The sequence below is a fragment of the Culex quinquefasciatus genome, chromosome 2 (assembly GCF_015732765.1).
Source record: "Culex quinquefasciatus strain JHB chromosome 2, VPISU_Cqui_1.0_pri_paternal, whole genome shotgun sequence".
NCBI classification, from domain to species: Eukaryota; Metazoa; Arthropoda; class Insecta; order Diptera; family Culicidae; genus Culex; species Culex quinquefasciatus.
Genome location: NC_051862.1, coordinates 110,415,291 through 110,435,405, shown reverse-complemented (window position 1 = coordinate 110,435,405; position 20,115 = coordinate 110,415,291). Strand labels below are relative to the sequence as shown.

Genomic DNA, 20,115 nt, shown 5'->3' with positions numbered 1-20,115 from the left:
CCCCAGACCAGCCGGACCCGCCAGCAGCCACCAGTAGCAGAGGCCCCAGTCCAGCCGGACTTAGCGGTGGAGGCCGCAGTCCGCCGGGACTTAGCCGCTGTGAAGAGTCCGCCGGGACTTAGCCGCTGTGAAGAGTCCGCCGGGACTTAGCCGCAGTGAAGAGTCCGCCGGGACTTAGCCGCAGTGAAGAGTCCACCCGGGACTTAGGAGTTCGGGGTCTGGCATGGCTCGGCGAAGAGGTCTGGAGGACAAGTCTGGCTTCAACGTAGAGAATTGGCTCGACGGAGGTCTTAATGAAATTATCAACAAACAGTTGAGTGATGTGATCGTGCGCGTAAAAGTTGAGAGTGTTACCGCAAAAAAAATGTAATCTTTCAAAAGTGTAATATACAAATAAGTGAAGTTTACTGATCTGTTTTGACTCTAGTAAATATCACAAAAATCCTGAAAGCCTAAACCGCTCGGGCCGTTCAGGTGGTGACTAGCGGAAAGCAACGCTGTGTGTGTTTGGACACGCCATTATGATTGGACAGAACCGAGAGTTGAAAATGTGACTATGTGTGAAAGTTAATGAACAAAATGATTTCGCGAAGCAACAAACAGTTAAAATAGTGAAAAAAAAACGTTAAATTGAAGAAAATGTTATGTGAGGAGTTCTAAGATGGAAGCAAATGTGCAGCAGTACGAGATGGAACCAAAACGGGCTCAACCAATGGCAGAAGCATCGAAAATTTCAAAACCGGCCAACAACGGACAACACTAGGGATTCAACAATGACGAGATCATCTGGACCAACTGGAGACGAAAATCAGCCACATCGGACACCCAAGAAGACGACCATGGAAATCTGGCAGTTTAGGGTGAGTAAACAAAAGTTATACCGAAATTTGATGTAAATAGTTAAAAACACGCTTAAAGATGGCGAATTTGGAGATGAAGGATTTTATCCAGCTTATTCCAGAATTCGATGGGTCATTAGACTCACTGGACCAATTTTTAATGTTAATAGATTATTATGCTGATCAAATTCCTGAAGGCGAAGATCAGAGTAAATTTTTAAATATTGTTTTTATGAAACTAAAATTTAAAGCAGCAGCACGTATTAAACGAATTTATGCAAACACTTGGGAAGAAACCAAGGCAAATTTAATTAGAGAGTTTGGTATCAAAACTACTTTTGGTAGTATAATTGAACAAATTGAAACTCTGAAACAAGGACGGGATGAAACATTTAAATCATATGCAAGTAGAATTCTTGACATAAATTACGAAATCATAAAAATTGATCAAAGTTACAATGAAAATTCATTTACAGCTTATAGCTTAAAAAGCCACTTTATAGTTGGAATTATAAATAATGAAATCAAAGAAATTGCCACGAATAACCGTCATATGAAGTTGGAAAATTTGCTAGAATTTTTAGAAAATGAACGAATTGACAGAGAGTCTTTAAGAACTCTCGAACAAAGGTTACTTGCTAGTACTGAAAATTCAAAACTTAATTTTGACAAAAAAAAAATCAGAAATTTCAGATACAATAAAAATACAAATTTTTCCCAAGTAACATTTTTTCCAGGAGTTCTACAAGAGCTCTTCAAGATAGCTACAGCATAGCAGTTTGGACCGCGGTAGGATAAAATTCTCTTCAAAACTTCTTCAGGAGTTTGGAAGAGTACTTGAAGAGAGTTTTATCCTACCGCAGTCCAAACTGCTATGCTGTAGCTATCTTGAAGAGCTCTTGTAGAACTCCTGGAAAAAAATGTTACTTGGGTTTATCAAAGAAATAATTATCAAGCTAACAAATTTTATGAATGTTATAAAACGAATACTGCAAAGAGCACTTTAAAACGAACTTATACAAATAGTCGACGCAATAAAAATCAAATTCCAAATAATTTTAAACTGCAATTTAACGAATACATTCTAACACATGAAACATTAAAAATCAATTTCAATAATGATTCAATATTTTATGCAAATATTGCTACCTTGGCAAGGCCAACAAAATTTCACAAATTTATAATTGACTCCGCATCATGTAACAATTTTGTAAGATGGGATGTGGTTAGTAATATGCGTTTAACTAACATTGATTTCAACGATAGAATTTCCATTAGAGGGGTTCATGGAATAGCAGAAGATACAGTAGGATCTGTAAATATGATTTTATTGATAGGAAATTCAAAATACGAGGAAAAGTTCTACATTTTGAAGCATTTCGCTGATGATGCAATTCTTGGAGCACATTTTCTAAAGAAATACACCTTATATATTAGTCAAAGTTTCGACAACATAGTTTTACGAACGCCTGACACAAATAGTATGCAATATAATAATCATGAAATGACCAATTTATTTAGAATCAATGACATTGAAAATATAAACAAAGTAAATATGGCAGGTATTGAAGCAAATAGTTATGACAATTTTAATACAAATTATGATGAAAATAATGGAAATAATTATGATAATGACAATGGCTGCAATGGCAGAATCCAACCGTGCATTGAAGAGTATTATGACAATCAAATTGAAATTGATGATGATAACCAAGATTACCAAAAAGAGATGAATTTAGAAAACGATCGGGATTATGATGTGATTGAAAATATGAAGCATGAGAAACTTACAGGCAACGACAGAATGAGAAAAATTTATGAATTGGTTAAAACAGACCACTTGAAAGGTGATATTAATCAAGAAATTAATAATATTTTGAATGATTTTAATGAAATATTTTATTTAGAGGGTGACGAGTTGACTTATACCAATTTAACCATGCACGATATAGAGACAACAACTGAAATTCCAATTAATAAAAGACAATATAGATTTCCTGAAGCTACCAAGAAACACGTAGAAGAACAAGTGGAAGAAATGCTAAAATTAGGGATAATGCGCCCAAGTAAAGTCCGTGGAATGCACCGGTATTATGCATCCCAAAGAAAGACTTAGACGCCGAAGGCAACAAACGCTACAGAATTGTAGTGGATTTTCGAGACCTAAATACAATTACTAAACCATTTGTGTATCCTATACCGCTTATTAGCGAAATTTTGGACAGTATTGGAGAAGCTCGATATTTCTCAACCATTGACTTGAAATCAGGATTTTATCAAATCCCAATTAACCCAAAGGATGCTGCGAAAACCGCTTTTTCAACATTTTTAAGAATGCCAATGGGACTGAAAAATAGTCCATCAACATTTCAAAAATTTACATTCACACTTATTTATGAAATACAACCTGTTAATGCGTTTGTATACTTGGATGATATTATTGTATTTGGAAGAACTATAGAAGAACACAATGAAAATTTATATAAAGTTTTGAATGCATTACATGAACATAATTTAAAAGTTGAACCATCAAAATATAAAATTTTACACAAAGAAGTCAGATATTTGGGTCATATTATTAATGAAGAAGGTATTCGACCAACTAGTGAAAATATTGATACAATCAAAAACATGAAAAGGCCGCAGACGATTAAAAATGTGAGATCATTTTTGGGAACTATTAATTTTTATGGAAAATTTATTCCAAACATTGCAGATAAACGTAAGCCACTTAATGCATTATTAAAGAAAAATGTGAAATTTATTTGGACACAAGAATGTGAAAATGCTTTTGAAGAATTAAAGAACCATTTAATTTCAGAACCAGTTTTAGTTAGACCGAACTACAATGACAAATTTGTTTTGACAACTGATGCTAGCGATTATGCTATCGGAGCAGTTCTTACTAATGAGAAGTCAAATGATCACCCCATCGCTTACGCAAGTCGTGCGCTTATCGGGGCTGAAAGAAATTATTTCACCATTGAGAAGGAACTACTAGCTATTGTTTGGGCAGTAGACCACTTCAAACATTTTATTTATAACCAAGATTTTATCGTTTACACAGATCATAGACCATTGGTAGCTCTATGGCATTTGAAGGAAACTTCACCAACGTTGACAAAGCTTCGTTTGAAAATCCAAGGCATTGGATGTGAAATTCGTTACAAGCAAGGAAAGGAAAATGTGGTTGCAGATTTTCTCTCACGTTTAAATAATGATGAAGATCATGCAGATGATAAACATGCATCAAAATTAGTAGCAATTACAACTCGTCAACAAGCAAAACAAAATAGACAAAATATTTCAGATAATCAAAACTCAACAAATACTCCAAACAGACAGAATTCATTTAGAAACAATACTAATTGGAATAATAATATGAATGGACTTCAACAAATTGACATAAATTTAGATAATGACGATGATAGCAACGATAAAACATTTACCTACAAGGATTTCCAAGAAACAGATATCGATTTTAATGTTTTAAAATTTTCGAAAAATATTATACCATTTGAACAAGCCGAAGCTACATTTATGATATTAAACAGTGTTACGGTACACAAAGAATTGAGTAAATATATTGCCCTTCCACATGGTATTAAGGATTATACCAATGAAAATATATTTGTAATCCCGCAAAAGAAAATTTGGGGTTTAATTTTGAATGGAACATATCGTTCAGCAGTTAAGAATGAAGAATTTTTCGATGGTTTATTTAAAAGCTTTAAAGATTATCCTGATTTTGCTAAAGATGCATCAGTTATACAAATTATTTCTCATAGAATATTTAAAACAGAGTTGGAACTAAACTTATTACGATTTTTTGCAATGAAACTTTCAAAGTCATTTACACTATATGCAACAGAAAATGAACGAATTTATGTAAAGCCAGAAGACAGAGATCAAGTGCTTAAAGATTTTCACGACGCACCGTTGGGTGGTCATGTCGGAGGTAATCGAATGATTAAAAGAATGAGTCCTCTATTTACATGGGAAAATATGCGAAGAGATGTTTTGAATTATGTAAAGCAATGTGATTCTTGTCAAAAGAATAAAATAAAAAAACGAAACTATTGGCACTACGCCCCCCGGGGCATGGCCTTCCTCTAACGTGGGATTTCTGCTCCAGCGCCTCTGACGAGACAGGAGAAACCGGGACCGACGTTTTACTTCACCATCCGATAGAAGCTCAGTGGATAAGGCGGGAATCGAACCCGCGTCTCATAGCATCATCGGGATCGGCAGCCGAAGCCGCTACCCCTGCGCCACGAGACCCACAAAAGAATAAAATATGGCCAGCAAATAAGATGCCAATGAAAATTACGACAACATCGTATGAACCCTTTGATAAAATTTATATGGATGTGGTTATGTTACCAATTTCTAATAATGGAAACAATTGTGGACTTGTGATACAAGATGATTTAACAAGATTTTTGATTGTAGCTCCCATGGAAAACCAAGAAAGTACTACTGTTGCTAGAACTTTTGTCGAAAACTTTGTTTGTAAATTTGGTGCTCCTAAAGAAGTTGTAACCGATCGAGGTACAAACTTTGTAAGCAAATTATTGCAACATACATGCAAAATATTACACATTAAAAAGATCGTTACAAGTGCATATCATCCTCAAGCTAATTTAGTAGAGAGATCAAATAGAGAGTTGAAAGTTTATTTGCGAAATTTTATTGGCAAAGATCCACAATGTTGGGATGAATTAATACCATATTTTATGTTTGAATACAACACTACAGAAAATTCATCAACTGGATATTCTCCTATGAACTTTTGTATGGAAGAAAAGCTACTATACCAAGCACAATTTATAAAATCAATGATTCAGATTTAAATTATGACGACTATATTTGTTCAATGAAAGATATATTCAAGGATGCTCATGAAACTGCTAGAAACAACTTAATATTGTCAAAAGAAAAAAGAAAGGAAATTTATGACAAAAAGACAAATGATTGGGTACCAATGTGGGGAGATAGAGTTTTGGTACAAATGGTACAAACAGGAATTGGTCAAAAGTTACAAAATAAATGGCGAGGCCCTTACGATATCGTTAAATTTAACAGCGATCAAACAACCACTATTAAAAATGGCAACAAATTTGAAGATGTACATAATAATAGACTTAAAAAATATAATGATTAACATAACACTAAATTATAGTTCAGAATACACCCGTATGAAAATATATTTGACATTTTTTTAAACAATACATATTGAAAATACATTAAAATTAAATGCTCCAATACAAGATAAAATATTTTAAAATTACAATTACATTAAAATTTAATGGAATATAGATAAAATGACGATGAATGAAATCAATGACATAGTATCATATAAACAATTATTAATAAAAGACTGTATGAATCAAAATATATGTTATAAACACGGGATTATTTATGTATATTCAAAAAATTATATGAAAAAAATATATTGAATTGATACGATTGATGAATAAGTAAAAAGAACGACGATTAAGAGAATTTAAACGATTGTTATCAAGAGAACTAAATGAATCAAACAAATGTGTTACAAATACCGATTTTTTTAATATAGAAAAATAAACATGAAAAAAGAATATATGATTGATTTGATATGATAAATGAATTAATGTTGAGTTAAACAAAATATGAATGATTATTATCAAAAAAATGCGCAAACAAGAATGTTATGAATTGGGGATGAAAGATAATTTTTATAAATGATTGAATTGATGGGGTTTTAAACAAGAAACAGATTAAGAAAAATACCAGTACTGAGTTTATACATTATTATTTTTTTGAAAAACACGTGAAGCGATAATGATCAAATATAAACATAATAATGAAGCAGTGATGAAACACGTTAAAACAATTGAGAAGCTGTTGGGTTGCAATTTTGGGAATATACTTAATTGAGCTAAAAAGGGTTAACAGGGTATTGGAAAAACAATGACGCAATTTTTAACTACAAATAAAAACAAATCAAACGGACTGAACAATAACTAAATTTCAACGACAAGCAAATGAAGATGGTGTGATTATTAAATGTTTCAAAACAACATGTATGCAAGTAAGAATGTGTGTGAGAATAATTGGACAAGGGAGGCGCGCCCCAGAATGAATGTTGAATGTAAACATGTGTTTTATAATTTACTTAACAAAGTATTAAGAATTTATTTTCAGAATGTTATATGCTTATACGAAGGATTTACAGGAAACCATTGGAAGACGATCAAGAAGACAACAATATCAGCAAGGACGCTTGCAAAGACGAATATGGACTACAGCTCAAGAAAGGGTAAAATTTGTGAGTATATCGTGGGGAATCTAAAAAGATCGAAAAGGACGGTAAAAGTTCCGATCTAGGGATACATAAACTGATAAAGCAACGCCAAAGGGATTAAAAAGTAGACAATTGTACTCTATGGGGAGAGTTTTTATGTCGAATAAAGCTTCAAACAGTTGTAATCCATGGGGGGATTCAATATGTTAATAACATTTCAAAACATTTGCACTTTATGGAGATAGTCAAATGATAATTAAAGGGAATGGATAAATAATGCTTCAAGGGAAAATCAAGGGATAAATAATGCTTCAAGGGATTTTTAAGGGATAAAATAACGCTTCAAGGGAAAAACACCTTTAAACTGATAAAATTCAGAGGGAAAAAAAAATCAGAACATTATCATTAGACTGAAAATTGAACCAACAAATTTTCTTGCAAATTCAACATTTTATTGCGAATTGCTCAAATTAACAAATAGACTGAATGAGTGTAACAGATTTGAAAACACTGAATGACATACAGATTTCATAAAAAGTTGGAATAACAGAAAGGATATTTTAACATACGCAGTTTTGCAATGACAAGATGATAGGATGTATAGATCAATGAAAAACTTTATAGAGTAATTTTTTTATTCAAGTATAAAAATAATAGTCGATTAGAAATGATTTTTTGTAAGTATTAAAAATAATAGAACTGATTTCATATAAAAATATCAACAAGATTTATAAGATTGTAAGTAAATTTGAATTTCAATTTTGCACAGAAATGAACTGATAGATTTCTGAAAATTATAAAATATTGTTCATACGAAGAAAACAAGTAAGACATTTTTGTGGGAGAAACAAAATTAGAAACTGAAGTAAAATATGGCAGAGATGAGAGACGAGACGACTTGAGATGATCGACGCGTTCGTATGCTGAGAAGTTCTACGCGTTCGTATGCAGAAGTTTGTGATGGCAAGATGGTGAGTCATGCGGGAAGTTGAACAGGTAACGGTGTTGATGTAGTTGTTAAAGGTCATATCAATGAGGATCAAGTCGAATTAAAACGCAATTTTTGGTAACAAGACATTCACGTAAAACAAATTACCAAATTGAAATGTGGAATTAAGCGAAGTAAAGATGATCGAAATGAGAAACATCAATTATGGAACAAAATTGCAAGTTGAGATCATACTGCACGTCTGAAACTATGGAAAAGGAGAATTTCATGATAAACAAATGATAACATCATCCGATGTCATTAATTTACAAAAGCCAAAGTTGTAAATTACACGAAAAGACAATTTCGGACAAACGACATGTCCTAAACATTTGGAAAAATAATTACATCAACCGATGTCAATAATTTGAGATTGTCAAAGATACAAAGCATCCGGAAAAGTCAATTTTGGAAAAAAAATACTGGATTTACGAACAATTCACAATACTCAGCAAGAGAGAAGTCAATGCACTCTCAAAATTGACCACAGTCAACTCACAGTTGAGTTATGAAGCATAATTCATGATGGAAACAACAATTGCACTAATCGACGAAATTCAACACCTTAGCCTCGAAAACTGACCAATTGATCAAGTCACTGTGGAATGAATAGCCTCACGATAAAGACGATTTTTGATGGAAGACGACGACGATAACAACCAGCCGATCAACACAGTTCTACAACAACAACAAATTTTGCCTACAGTGGGAAAAATGCAATGATTTTTTTTAGGAGAGATAATGAAAATTAATTTCAAATGCAAGTTTATTTAAATCAGTTTCAATGAAAATAATTTTACAAGAGAAGTTCAAAACAGTAAGTCAAGTAATTTAATAGGACAGAAGATCAAAAGAGTGATGAAAATAATTTTACAGTAGAAAAATCAAAAGAGCAATTATAATTATAAAGCAATTTACAAGGAAGCACAAGAAGAACAAATTGTAAACCGCGCGATCACTACACCCGACAATATTCTTTCCATAGATGATCATTTCTTTCAGACGATCATCTAGCTGATAAGTGTGGGGGAGATTAACCGAACCATTTTTTTTAAATCATTTTTTATAGCCAGCCATTAAAGTATCTTTTTATGATTTTTTGCAAAGTATTTTTTTCACAAATCAAATTATTAATTTTGGGAATATTCTTCCAACCTACAAATAACTTTCGATAGATGTTCTTAATGCTTTTCAAGAATACAAACATCTAGCTGGTAAGTGTGGGGGAATGCAGCGACCTCAAATTTAAATCATTAAATTTGTCCATTTTTCGATCCTCACCACAGTTCTGACCATGCGCGCTTACGCAAGCATAAATAATTTTACCCGTCGACTCGCGTTGCGCGACAAAGAATTAAGCTTATGTACAGGTGTGGATCATGAGTCATCCTCACCTGAAAAGCCCTTTATTAAATTTCGCCAATTGTTAGGCAATCAAAAAAATGGTTAAGCTTTCAATTATGAATGTGCGATGTTATTACACAGGGGAAATTGGGGGTGTGGCTTAACCAAATTCATTGGCATGTTTGTTCAATGAAGAATTCGACCTTCTCATTATTGACTTACATTTTGAGAATGTTTGAGGAACATAATTTTGATATTCCAATAACATAATTTAAAGTTTCACGACAACGGTTCGAACCCATGACTTCCGATTTTGAGGTGTACTCACTACACCATACGGAAAGTCATGAAGAATTGCAGAGGTCTGCATAATTTAATTCATGAGGTTCATCGATGCTTCTCATCGAAACGGACCACTTTTAGTAGAACAAAATTTAGTAGAGTTTTCGGGGACTGACTATAAAAACCCCAAAATTCTTGAGTTAGTCCCAGTTAGTTCCAGTCAGTTCCAGCCAGTTCAAGCCCAGTCCAGTTCCAGTTCCAGAAGACGCCCCAGACCAGCCGGACCCGCCAGCAGCCACCAGTAGCAGAGGCCCCAGTCCAGCCGGACTTAGCGGTGGAGGCCGCAGTCCGCCGGGACTTAGCCGCTGTGAAGAGTCCGCCGGGACTTAGCCGCTGTGAAGAGTCCACCGGGACTTAGCCGCTGTGAAGAGTCCGCCGGGACTTAGCCGCAGTGAAGAGTCCACCCGGGACTTAGGAGTTCGGGGTCTGGCATGGCTCGGCGAAGAGGTCTGGAGGACAAGTCTGGCTTCAACGTAGAGAATTGGCTCGACGGAGGTCTTAATGAAATTATCAACAAACAGTTGAGTGATGTGATCGTGCGCGTAAAAGTTGAGAGTGTTACCGCAAAAAAAAATGTAATCTTTCAAAAGTGTAATATACAAATAAGTGAAGTTTACTGATCTGTTTTGACTCTAGTAAATATCACAAAAATCCTGAAAACCTAAACCGCTCGGGCCGTTCAACACTAATTGAAACCGCGCGCGGTGTGCCGAGTGTGCAATTTTTGAAAAAAGAAAACGGGCAAAAAGTTTTAAACTTTTTTGCAAAAAATAAAATAAATTTTATTATTGTGAAATTTGGTGCTAGTAGTGAAACGCTCTTACACACACAGTAGAAGACGTCCTCTTCCGGATATGAAGACCGTTAGGCTTCGAGATAAAAGCCCCGTTACGGTGTCGTGAGAAAACCGGAGCTAAGTCTCGGTAGCTCGTAGGTGGTTCTCCACCCCGAGACTAGGTAGCGCAGCCCTGATAAGGCTGCCTACCGAAAAAGAGGATCGCGAATGGCAAGAAGGCTAGAAATCCGAAACAAACGGCAGAAGCCCATAGAAAAGCAGACCACCGATTGGCGACTCGGCTCTTGGAACTGCAGGTCTTTAAAATTCTTGGGTTTCGAATTCGCCTTAGCAAAGGAGTTGCAACCTCGCAACTTCGATGTTGTGGCACTGCAGGAGGTGTGCTTGGAGGAGGAGCAGGTGCTCGACTGGCCAGGTCGGCAGACCAATTCCCGTTTTTATCTGAGCGGCGGCAAGGACAAGAAGCTGGGTACCGGCTTTATCGTGCGGGGCAAGATGCAGGATCGCGTGTTCGGCTTCACGGCGATCAGCGAGCGGATGTGTAAGTTGAGGATAAGAGGCCGTTTCTTCAACTACAGCATCATCAACGTGCACTGCCCCCACGAAGAAAAGACCGATGATGAGAAGGAAGCATTCTACGCGACGCTGGAGGAGGTGTACGACGGCTGTCCGTGGCAGGATGTAAAGATCATCATTGGGGACATGAACGCTCGGTTCGGAAGGGAGGAAATGTTTCGACCGACAATAGGCCCAGAAAGTCTACATGCGGTCACGAACGCCAACGGCCAACGCTGCATCGACTTCGCAGCCTCCCGTGGAATGGTGGTCAGGAGCACCTACTTTCCTCGCAAGGACATCCACAAAGCCACCTGGACATCACCTGACCAACGGACGAAAACGCAAATCGACCACGTCCTGATCGACGGCCGATTCTTCTCGGACGTAACGCACGTGCGCACCTTTCGCGGTGCGAATATTGACTCGGACCACTACCTATTTGGAGTTGACATGCGCTCAAAGCTGTCGACGGTGTACAACCAACGCCGAAGCCGGCGGGCCCCTCCGTTCAACACCGCGTGTCTGCAGAACGGGGAAGTGGCCCACAGTTACGCGCAGCAGCTGGAAGCGAATCTGCCAGGTGAGGAGGAACTTGGCGCAGCCTCGCTCGAGGGTGGTTGGAGCCACATACGCTCAGCCATCGGCAGTGCAGCGGAAGCCACACTGGGTAGTGCGATCCGAGTCAGTCGAAACGATTGGTACGACGACGAGTGCCAACAGATTACCGCCGAGAAGAAAGCAGCTTACGACAAGCAGCTGCACAAGGCGACGAGAGGGAACGTGGAACGATACCGGCAGGCTCGGAATCGGCAAGTCGCGGTTTTCAAGCTCAAGAAGCGCCAGCAGGAAGACCGGGATTGCGCAGAAATGGAGCAGCTGTTCCGAGCTAACGAAACGCGGAAGTTTTACGAGAAGGTGAACCGGTCCCGCAAAGGCTTCGTGCCGCGAGCCGACGTTTGCAGGGACAACGGTGGAAACCTGATCGTAAACAAGAGCGAGGTGTTGGACAGGAGGAAGCAATACTTCAACGAGCACCTCAACGGCGATGAAGCGGACGGAGACGGCGATGGAGTCAACCTTGGAGCGCCCGCAGCTGATGAACAGTTCCCAGCACCTGATCTGGAGACGGTGAAGAGGGAGATCAGGAAGCTGAAGAACAACAGAGCTGCCGGAAAGGATCGGTTACCTAGTGAGCTCTTCAAATATGGAGGAGAGAAACTAGCGAGGGCGCTTCACTGCGTGATTTCCAAGATCTGGGAGGAGGAGAAGCTACCGGAGGAATGGATGGATGGTGTCGTGTGCCCCATCTACAAAAAGGGCGATAAGCTGGACTGCGGTAACTACCGCGGCATTACGCTTATCAACGCGGCCTACAAAATCCTCTCCCAGATCCTCTGCCGTCAGCTGTCACCCCACGCAAGGAGGTTCGTGGGGCCCTACCAAGCGGGCTTCACTGGCGCGCGCGCCACCACGGACCAAATATTTTGTCTCCGACAGATCCTCGAGAAATGTCGTGAGTACAACGTGCCCACACATCACATCTCCATCGACTTCAAGGCGGCCTATGATACAGTCGACCGCGAGCAGCTATGGCAGATTATGCACGAGAACGGATTCCCGGATAAACTGACTCGGCTGATCAAAACTACCTTGGATGGTGTGATGTGTCACGTGCGTGTTTCGGGGGAATTAGCGGAACCCTTTGGATCACGCCGAGGGCTGCGGCAAGGTGATGGCTTATCCTGTGCGCTATTCAACATCGTCCTTGAGGGCATTATACGAAGGGCGGGCATCGAAACGAGTGGCACGATAATGAACAAGTCCTACCAGTTGCTTGCTTTTGCCGATGACATCGACATTGTGGCAAGAAACCTGGAGACGGTGATGGACGTCTACACCCGACTGAAGGTACAAGCAAGGCGTGTAGGACTTGGCATGAATACGACGAAGACGAAGTACATGAGAGGAAGGGGTTCGAAGGATGCCGGCCCCCCAAGTCTCACCCCTCTAACTGTGGATGGTGATGAGTTGGAGGAGGTGAGCGAGTTCGTGTACTTGGGATCGCTGGTAACCGCCGATAACGACACCAGCAAAGAGATCCGGACTCGTATTTTTGCTGGGAATCGTGCGGCGTTGCACTTCGGATCGAGTGCAACGCCGCACGAAGCTGACGATGTACAGAACACTGATCAGACCGGTAGTCCTCTATGGCCACGAGACCTGGACGATGCGGCAGGTGGACGAACGTGCCCTTGGAGTTTTCGAACGGAAGGTGCTACGAACGATCTACGGTGGAGTGCAGGTGTCTGACGGAGTGTGGCGACGATGCATGAACCACGAACTGCACGCGTTTCTTGAAGAACCGACCATCGCCACCCAGGCGAAGATCGGGAGGCTCAGGTGGGCCGGCCATGTCGCCCGAATGTACGAGGGCCAGTCTGTCAGACTGCTTTTTGACCGCGCTGAACCAGCTGGCGGAACAGGCAGAAGAGCAGGGAAACCGCGCGCACGGTGGGGAGATCAAGTGAATGGTGATATCCGGAAGATCTGTAACCTGGGAAATTGGAGAGCAGCAGCACAAGACCGAGAAAGATGGAAGCGTCTTCTTGCTACAGCACGCGTACCTGGTGCGCTATGCTGATTGGTATGGTATGTATCGAACTGAACTCCGAGATCGTTCTCGTTCATCTCGTCCTGCTGAAAACCCGCAACAACGAGCATCAAGAAGAAGAAGATCTAGCCGTTAAATCATGTTTTGTTTAAATTTATGTTTTGATAACTTGACTATATTTATGTTTGTAAAGTTCTTATTAGTTTTAAGCAACCAAACTTCATTGAGACCACCGGGTCAGATGATTTCAAATAAACAAACTGTTTTTTACCATTCTGTCTGTAATCAACATGACTTCTAATCTCTAATCTATCATAAGTAGAGGGTGACGAGCGGGAATTCACGGGAAATCGACCATTTTTGAACCTCTCGGTTCCCGGGAAATACGCTCGAGACTCTCGGAAAATATCCAAAAATATAAATATCGAAGCAAAATTATATAAAATAATCAGAAAAGCATTTGAATATTCAAATAATATTAAGAACATTAAATGTTCAATGTTTGATTTTCAAGTTCGAATAAACCAATGCTTCTCTAATCTTCTTTTTCAGAAATTGTAAATTTTGACTTGTCTAAAATTTCAATAACTATAATTGAGAGAAGCCAAAAAAAATGTGGACCCCATAATTTCCCTGACAAAGGTTACACCCCAGAAATGAAATAATTTTTTTTATTTTGAATATTATATTTTTCAGTTATTTCTAAGAGGGAAAATGTTTTTCAAGTTAAGTTCAATTTCCATGTTTTGTCTTGAGCATAGCAATCCTCATATTTTTTTTTTGTGGACACTATCTGCCGTGGTTATAGCGCCACAACTCGCTCTCTCTCTGTGTGTGGTGTGTGTGGTAAAATCCAATACCCGCTAACCGGTAGCGATATTATGGGAAAGTATAGTTTGTATCAGACTTTGTATATGCCGAATCCTGATACAACTTATCTCAGTCCCGGGTATAAGGTGGTGATAGCCCTCGCGCTGCTTCCAACGACCCGTTTCAGAATGACAGAGCTCCTTGCGGTCCAATTCCGAGGTCGCTGGGCATTGTTCGGCCCCGCCTAAACATAGAAGCAAGCATCTGAAGGAAACTCGATCTATATTTAGACTTCCAATCCCGTCAGGCAAATCAGGGATCAGCGCGTATTTAATATGAGAAGATTTTTTTTTTTTATTTATATTTATTTTGATTTTCTCTTCCATGTACATTCATTCAGTTAAAATATTATTGAGTGTCCAATCACAATCGATGACTTTTCACCTCAATTTTAAATACTAGCAACTTTCATTTATTCATGAAATATTGTAGCTTTCGCTATTCAGTGATTTCAAATGTAGGAGGTCCTACATGTACAAAAGGGAAAAGGGATACCTTAAAACTAACTTATAAACTATATAAAGAGTGGATCAATGCAGCTGAAGACTGCAATGATTTTTGTCGAAATGCATCAATTATCTTATTGGACATAACATCCAAAGTGTCAACTTCGGCTAATTGATGAAGTTCACTGGTGCTGAACCAGGGAGGAAGTTTCAGAATCATTTTCAGAATTTTGTTCTGAATCCTCTGAAGTTTTTTCTTCCTGGTTAAGCAACTTGTCCAGATCGGCATAGCATAAAGCATGGCAGGTCTGAAAATTTGTTTATCAATTAACAGTTTATTCTTGAGACAAAGTCTAGAATTCCTGTTTATAAGTGGATACAAACATTTAATATATTTGTTACATTTAACCTGGATACTTTCAATGTGATCCTTGTAAGTAAGGTTTTTGTCAAAAGCAAGTCCAAGATATTTCACTTGATCCTCCCACTTTAAATTTACCTCATTCATCTTTATAATGTGATGACTTTTGGTTTAAGAAAATCAGCCCTTGGTTTGTGAGGGAAAATAATACGTTGAGTTTTGCAGCATTTGGAGTAATTTTCCATTCTTTCAAATAAGAATTGAAAATATCCAAGCTTTTTTGTAATCTTCATGTGATGACACGAAGGCTTCTACCTTTGGCGGAGATGCTTGTATCATCAGCAAAAAGTGATTTCTGACATCCTGGGGGCAAATCAGGCAAGTCAGAAGTAAAAATATTGTATAAAATTGGACCTAAAATGCTTCCTTGAGGGACGCCGGCACGTACAGGTAGTTGATCAGATTTGCTGTTCTGATAACATACCTGCAGAGTACGATCCGTCAAATAATTTTGAATAATTTTCACGATGTAAATCGGAAAATTAAACCTTTTCAATTTCACAATCAAACCTTTATGCCAAACACTGTCAAATGCTTTTTCTATGTCTAGAAGAGCAGCGCAAGTAGAATAGCCCTCAGATTTGTTGCTTCGAATTAAATTTGAAACTCCAACAACTGATGAGTATTTGAATGCCCAAGGCGAAATCCAAACTGCTCATCAGCGAAAATTGAATTTTCATTAATGTGCGTCATCATTCTATTAAGAATTATTCTTTCGAATAATTTACTAATAGATGAAAGCAAACTAATGGGCCGATAGCTTGAGGCTTCAGCAGGATTTTTATCCGGTTTCAAAATCGGAACTACTTTGGCATTTTTCCAACTACTGGGAAAATATGCCAAATCAAAACATTTGTTGCAAATTTTGACCAAGCTACTTAAAGTTGCTTCAGGTAATTTTTTAATTAAAATGTAAAAAATGCCATCCTCACCAGGGGCTTTCATATTTTTAAACTTTTTGATAGTAGATTTTATTTCATTCAGATCCGTATTAAAAACATCATCTGATGAAAACTCTTGTTCAACAATATTCTGAAATTCTATTGAAATTTGATTTTCAATAGGACTCAGAACATTTAAGTTGAAATTATGAGCACTCTCAAACTACTGAGCAAGTTTTTGAGCTTTCTCCCCATTAGTTAATAAAATATTATCACCATCTTTTAAAGAAGGGATTGGTTTCTGAGGTTTCTTAAGAACCTTTGAAAGTTTCCAAAAAGGATTGGAATAAGGTTTAATTTGTTCGACATCTCTTGCGAACTTTTCATTTCGCAGGAGAGTGAATCTGTGGTCAATAACCTTTTGCAAATCTTTTTGAATTCGCTTCAGTGCAGGATCACGAGAACGTTGATACTGTCTTCGGCGAACATTTTCAGACGAATCAGAAGCTGAAGATCGTCATCAATAATGGGAGAATCAAATTTGACTTGGACTTTAGGAATAGCAATATTCCTAGCATCCAAAATTGCATTAGTTAAAGATTCCAAGGCTGAATCAATATCAGCTTTGGTTTCTAAAACAAAATCATGATTTAAATTGTTCTCAATATGATGCTGATACCTGTCCCAATTAGCTTTGTGGTAATTAAACACAGAACTATTGGGTCTGGTAACTGCTTCATGAGAAAGTGAAAAAGTTACTGGAAGGTGATCAGAATCAAAATCAGCATGAGTCACTAAAGGACCACAATACTGACTTTGATTTGTCAAAAACAGATCAATTGTTGATGGATTTCTAACAGAAGAAAAGCAAGTTGGCCCATTCGGATATAAAACCGAATAGAGACCAGAAGTGCAATCTCTGAATAGAATTTTACCATTGGAATTTACTTTTGAATTATTCCAAGATTGGTGTTTGGCATTAAAATCACCGATGATCAAAAATCGAGATCTATGCCGAGTAAGTTTATTCAAATCCCCTTTGAAATAATTTTTATTTTCCCCAGTGCATTGGAATGGTAAATATGCAGCTGCAATCATAATTTTCCCAAAAGAAGTTTCAAGTTCAATGCCCAAACTTTCAATAACTTTTAACTTAAAGTCACGTAACGTACTATAAGTCATACTACGGTGGATAACTATTGCAACTCCACCGCCATTTCGATTCATTCTGTTATTGGTTATAACTTTATAATCTGGATCACTTTTCAAATAAGTGCCATTTTTAAAAATGTTTCGGTTATAACAGCAACATGCACGTTATGAACTCGTAAAAGTTGAAAAATCATTTTCTTTCGCTTTTAAAGAGCGAGCATTAAAATTCATAATATTGATGGAATTACTTAGATCCATGATTAAACTTCAGGGTAAGAACAACATCATTCGCAAATTTTAATCCAATCTGGATTGCTTCCATCATGGATGTAGCATTACTCATTGTTTGAATCAAACCAAACAGTGAGTTTTGCAAAAAAGTCATTTTTTCAAACGTAACATCGCCGAGATCAGAAGATCCCAAAGCGTTGCCAGCAGAAAAATTTTCAAATGAAATTTGAGGTACCTGCCCAATTTGAAAATTGGTAGAGGATTTAAAATTCGTGGATGATCCCGAACCCGAAACGACGTTGGCATAAGAAATGCCATTGCTGTTACCTAACTTTTCCACGGTAGGGGTATTGTTCGAGTGAGACAGCACGAACGTTTGATTTAAAGATGCAGGTACAACCTGACTTTGAGAAAATTTCGGTTTGGATTTCGGCTGATGCTTAGCACGAGAATCCAAAACCTTTTTTCTGATGGGGCAATCCCAGAAATTTGATTTGTGATTTCCACCACAATTTGCACATTTAAATTGGGTGACTTCTTTCACGGGACAATTGTCCTTGTCGTGAGATGAATCCCCGCAAACCATGCATTTTGGAACCATGGCGCAATGATCAGTACCGTGACCGAATGCCTGGCAACGCCGGCACTGGGTCAGATTCTGGCCATTACCGCCATGTTTCTTTAAATGCTCCCACTTTACCCGTACATGGAACAAAAACTGAACTTTGTCCAAAAGTTTCAAATTGTTGATTTCATTTCTATTGAAATGAATCAGATAAAATTGTGAAGTCAAACCAAAGCGAGAAATATTCCCTTCTGATTTTTTCTTCATTGGTATTACTTGGGATGGGACAAAGCCAAGCAACACCTTAAGTTCGTTTTTGATCTCATCCACCGACAAGTCGTTGGAGAGACCTTTCAGGACCGCCTTGAATGGACGAGCATTCTTGGTCTCATACGTGTAGAAATTGTGTTTGTGGTTTTTCAAATAACCAACAAAAGTTGGGTGATCTTGTAAAGATTCCGTCAACAAGCGACATTCTCCTCTTCGACCAAGCTGGAACGAAACCTTCAAATTGCAAGTTTCCTTGCAATTCTTCAGTTGCGTTCGAAAGCTGGCCAAATCGGAGACGGAAGTCACTACAATTGGCGGAGCCTTTACTCGTTTCTCGACGGCAGAAGGCTCAGTACGAGGAGAAGGATCCTTGTCAACAGTTTCGGATAAAACACCGAAACTGTTTGCCAATGGAATTGGAGGATTGACCTCACTTTCAGAATCAGAATCAGACCTCGGATGAGACTGTTTTCTTTTTCTGTTTCCGTAAGCCGGTTTAGCGTTCAAACGCTTCACCGACGTAACGACCAAATCTTCAGAAGATTTGCGTTTACCTTTGTTTTGACGCATTTTGCAAGCAAAGTTCTCTTAAAAAGATGGCTTCGTTTGTAAAATACAACAAAATTTTAGGTGGGGTTAGTCTTGAAAAGACTGTTTAGAATTTGGGAAAATAACTCAGGTAGTCTTTAAAAAGACTGTGATTTTTTTTGAAATAACTCTGAGCTTAGGTAGTAAAAAATACCGCAGCACTAGTGTCCGTTCACCTCGAAGGTTCGCAAGACACTGAATATGAGAAGATAATCATGCTTCGACACTACGGATCATTTCACTGCTAGAGTGTAAACCTTCTGATGGTCGACTGCTTAGCGTCCCAGACCACCAATCCAAAGGTTTGTTATGTGTAGAGCTTTTGTATCCAAATTTGAGTTAAATTTAAGTTAAGCAAATACAAGCGCGCTACAATCAAACATGGTTTTGGCCAAAATACTGAAATGCGCCCAAACGTGTAAAAGAAATTCACCACTTCGCTCTTGCTCGCCGCACTGTTAAGCTGAGAGAGAGAGAGAAAATGGGAGATTCTCAGCAGCTCGGGGGTCGAAGTTGCCTGCACAATCACGGCTCGGCCATTGCTCTCTCGCCTGGTCCGGCGGACGGATCGTCCCGTGACGGCCGGCAGGAAATTCTTAACCTTCAAACAAAAAAAAAAACCGCGTGTGTGACTAGCGGCTGTCGCGGAACAACTCGGCGCCTACGATTCGCAGCCAAGCCCGCGGGGCAACGAAACCGGCAGCCAACAACACCGGATTGGACGGCGCGCAATATAACGGCACTGCGAACCGGAGGAGGAAACACCCCCAGCACGAACGGGGTAAGCTCCAAAATCTTTAATCCGTGGAATCGTAAATCACAACGCCATTCCGCAGGGTGTTTTTTTAACGAGGGCGAACTCATCCCAGTCGGTTTGGATATCAGGCCGCTTGCGGAAGCCCGACGATGGTCCGACATCTGGTCGAC

At 38.7% G+C, this 20,115-nt stretch overlaps 1 long non-coding RNA gene across 1 annotated transcript; it reads left to right on the top strand.

Annotated features, from left to right (window-relative positions):
* The first annotated feature begins 576 nt into the window (after positions 1-576).
* On the top strand, positions 577-7,243 carry LOC119766633. The gene is made up of 2 exons (XR_005277021.1): positions 577-860; positions 7,057-7,243. It is a non-coding gene; the product is annotated as an uncharacterized LOC119766633 (long non-coding RNA).
* The last annotated feature ends 12,872 nt before the right edge of the window (positions 7,244-20,115 follow it).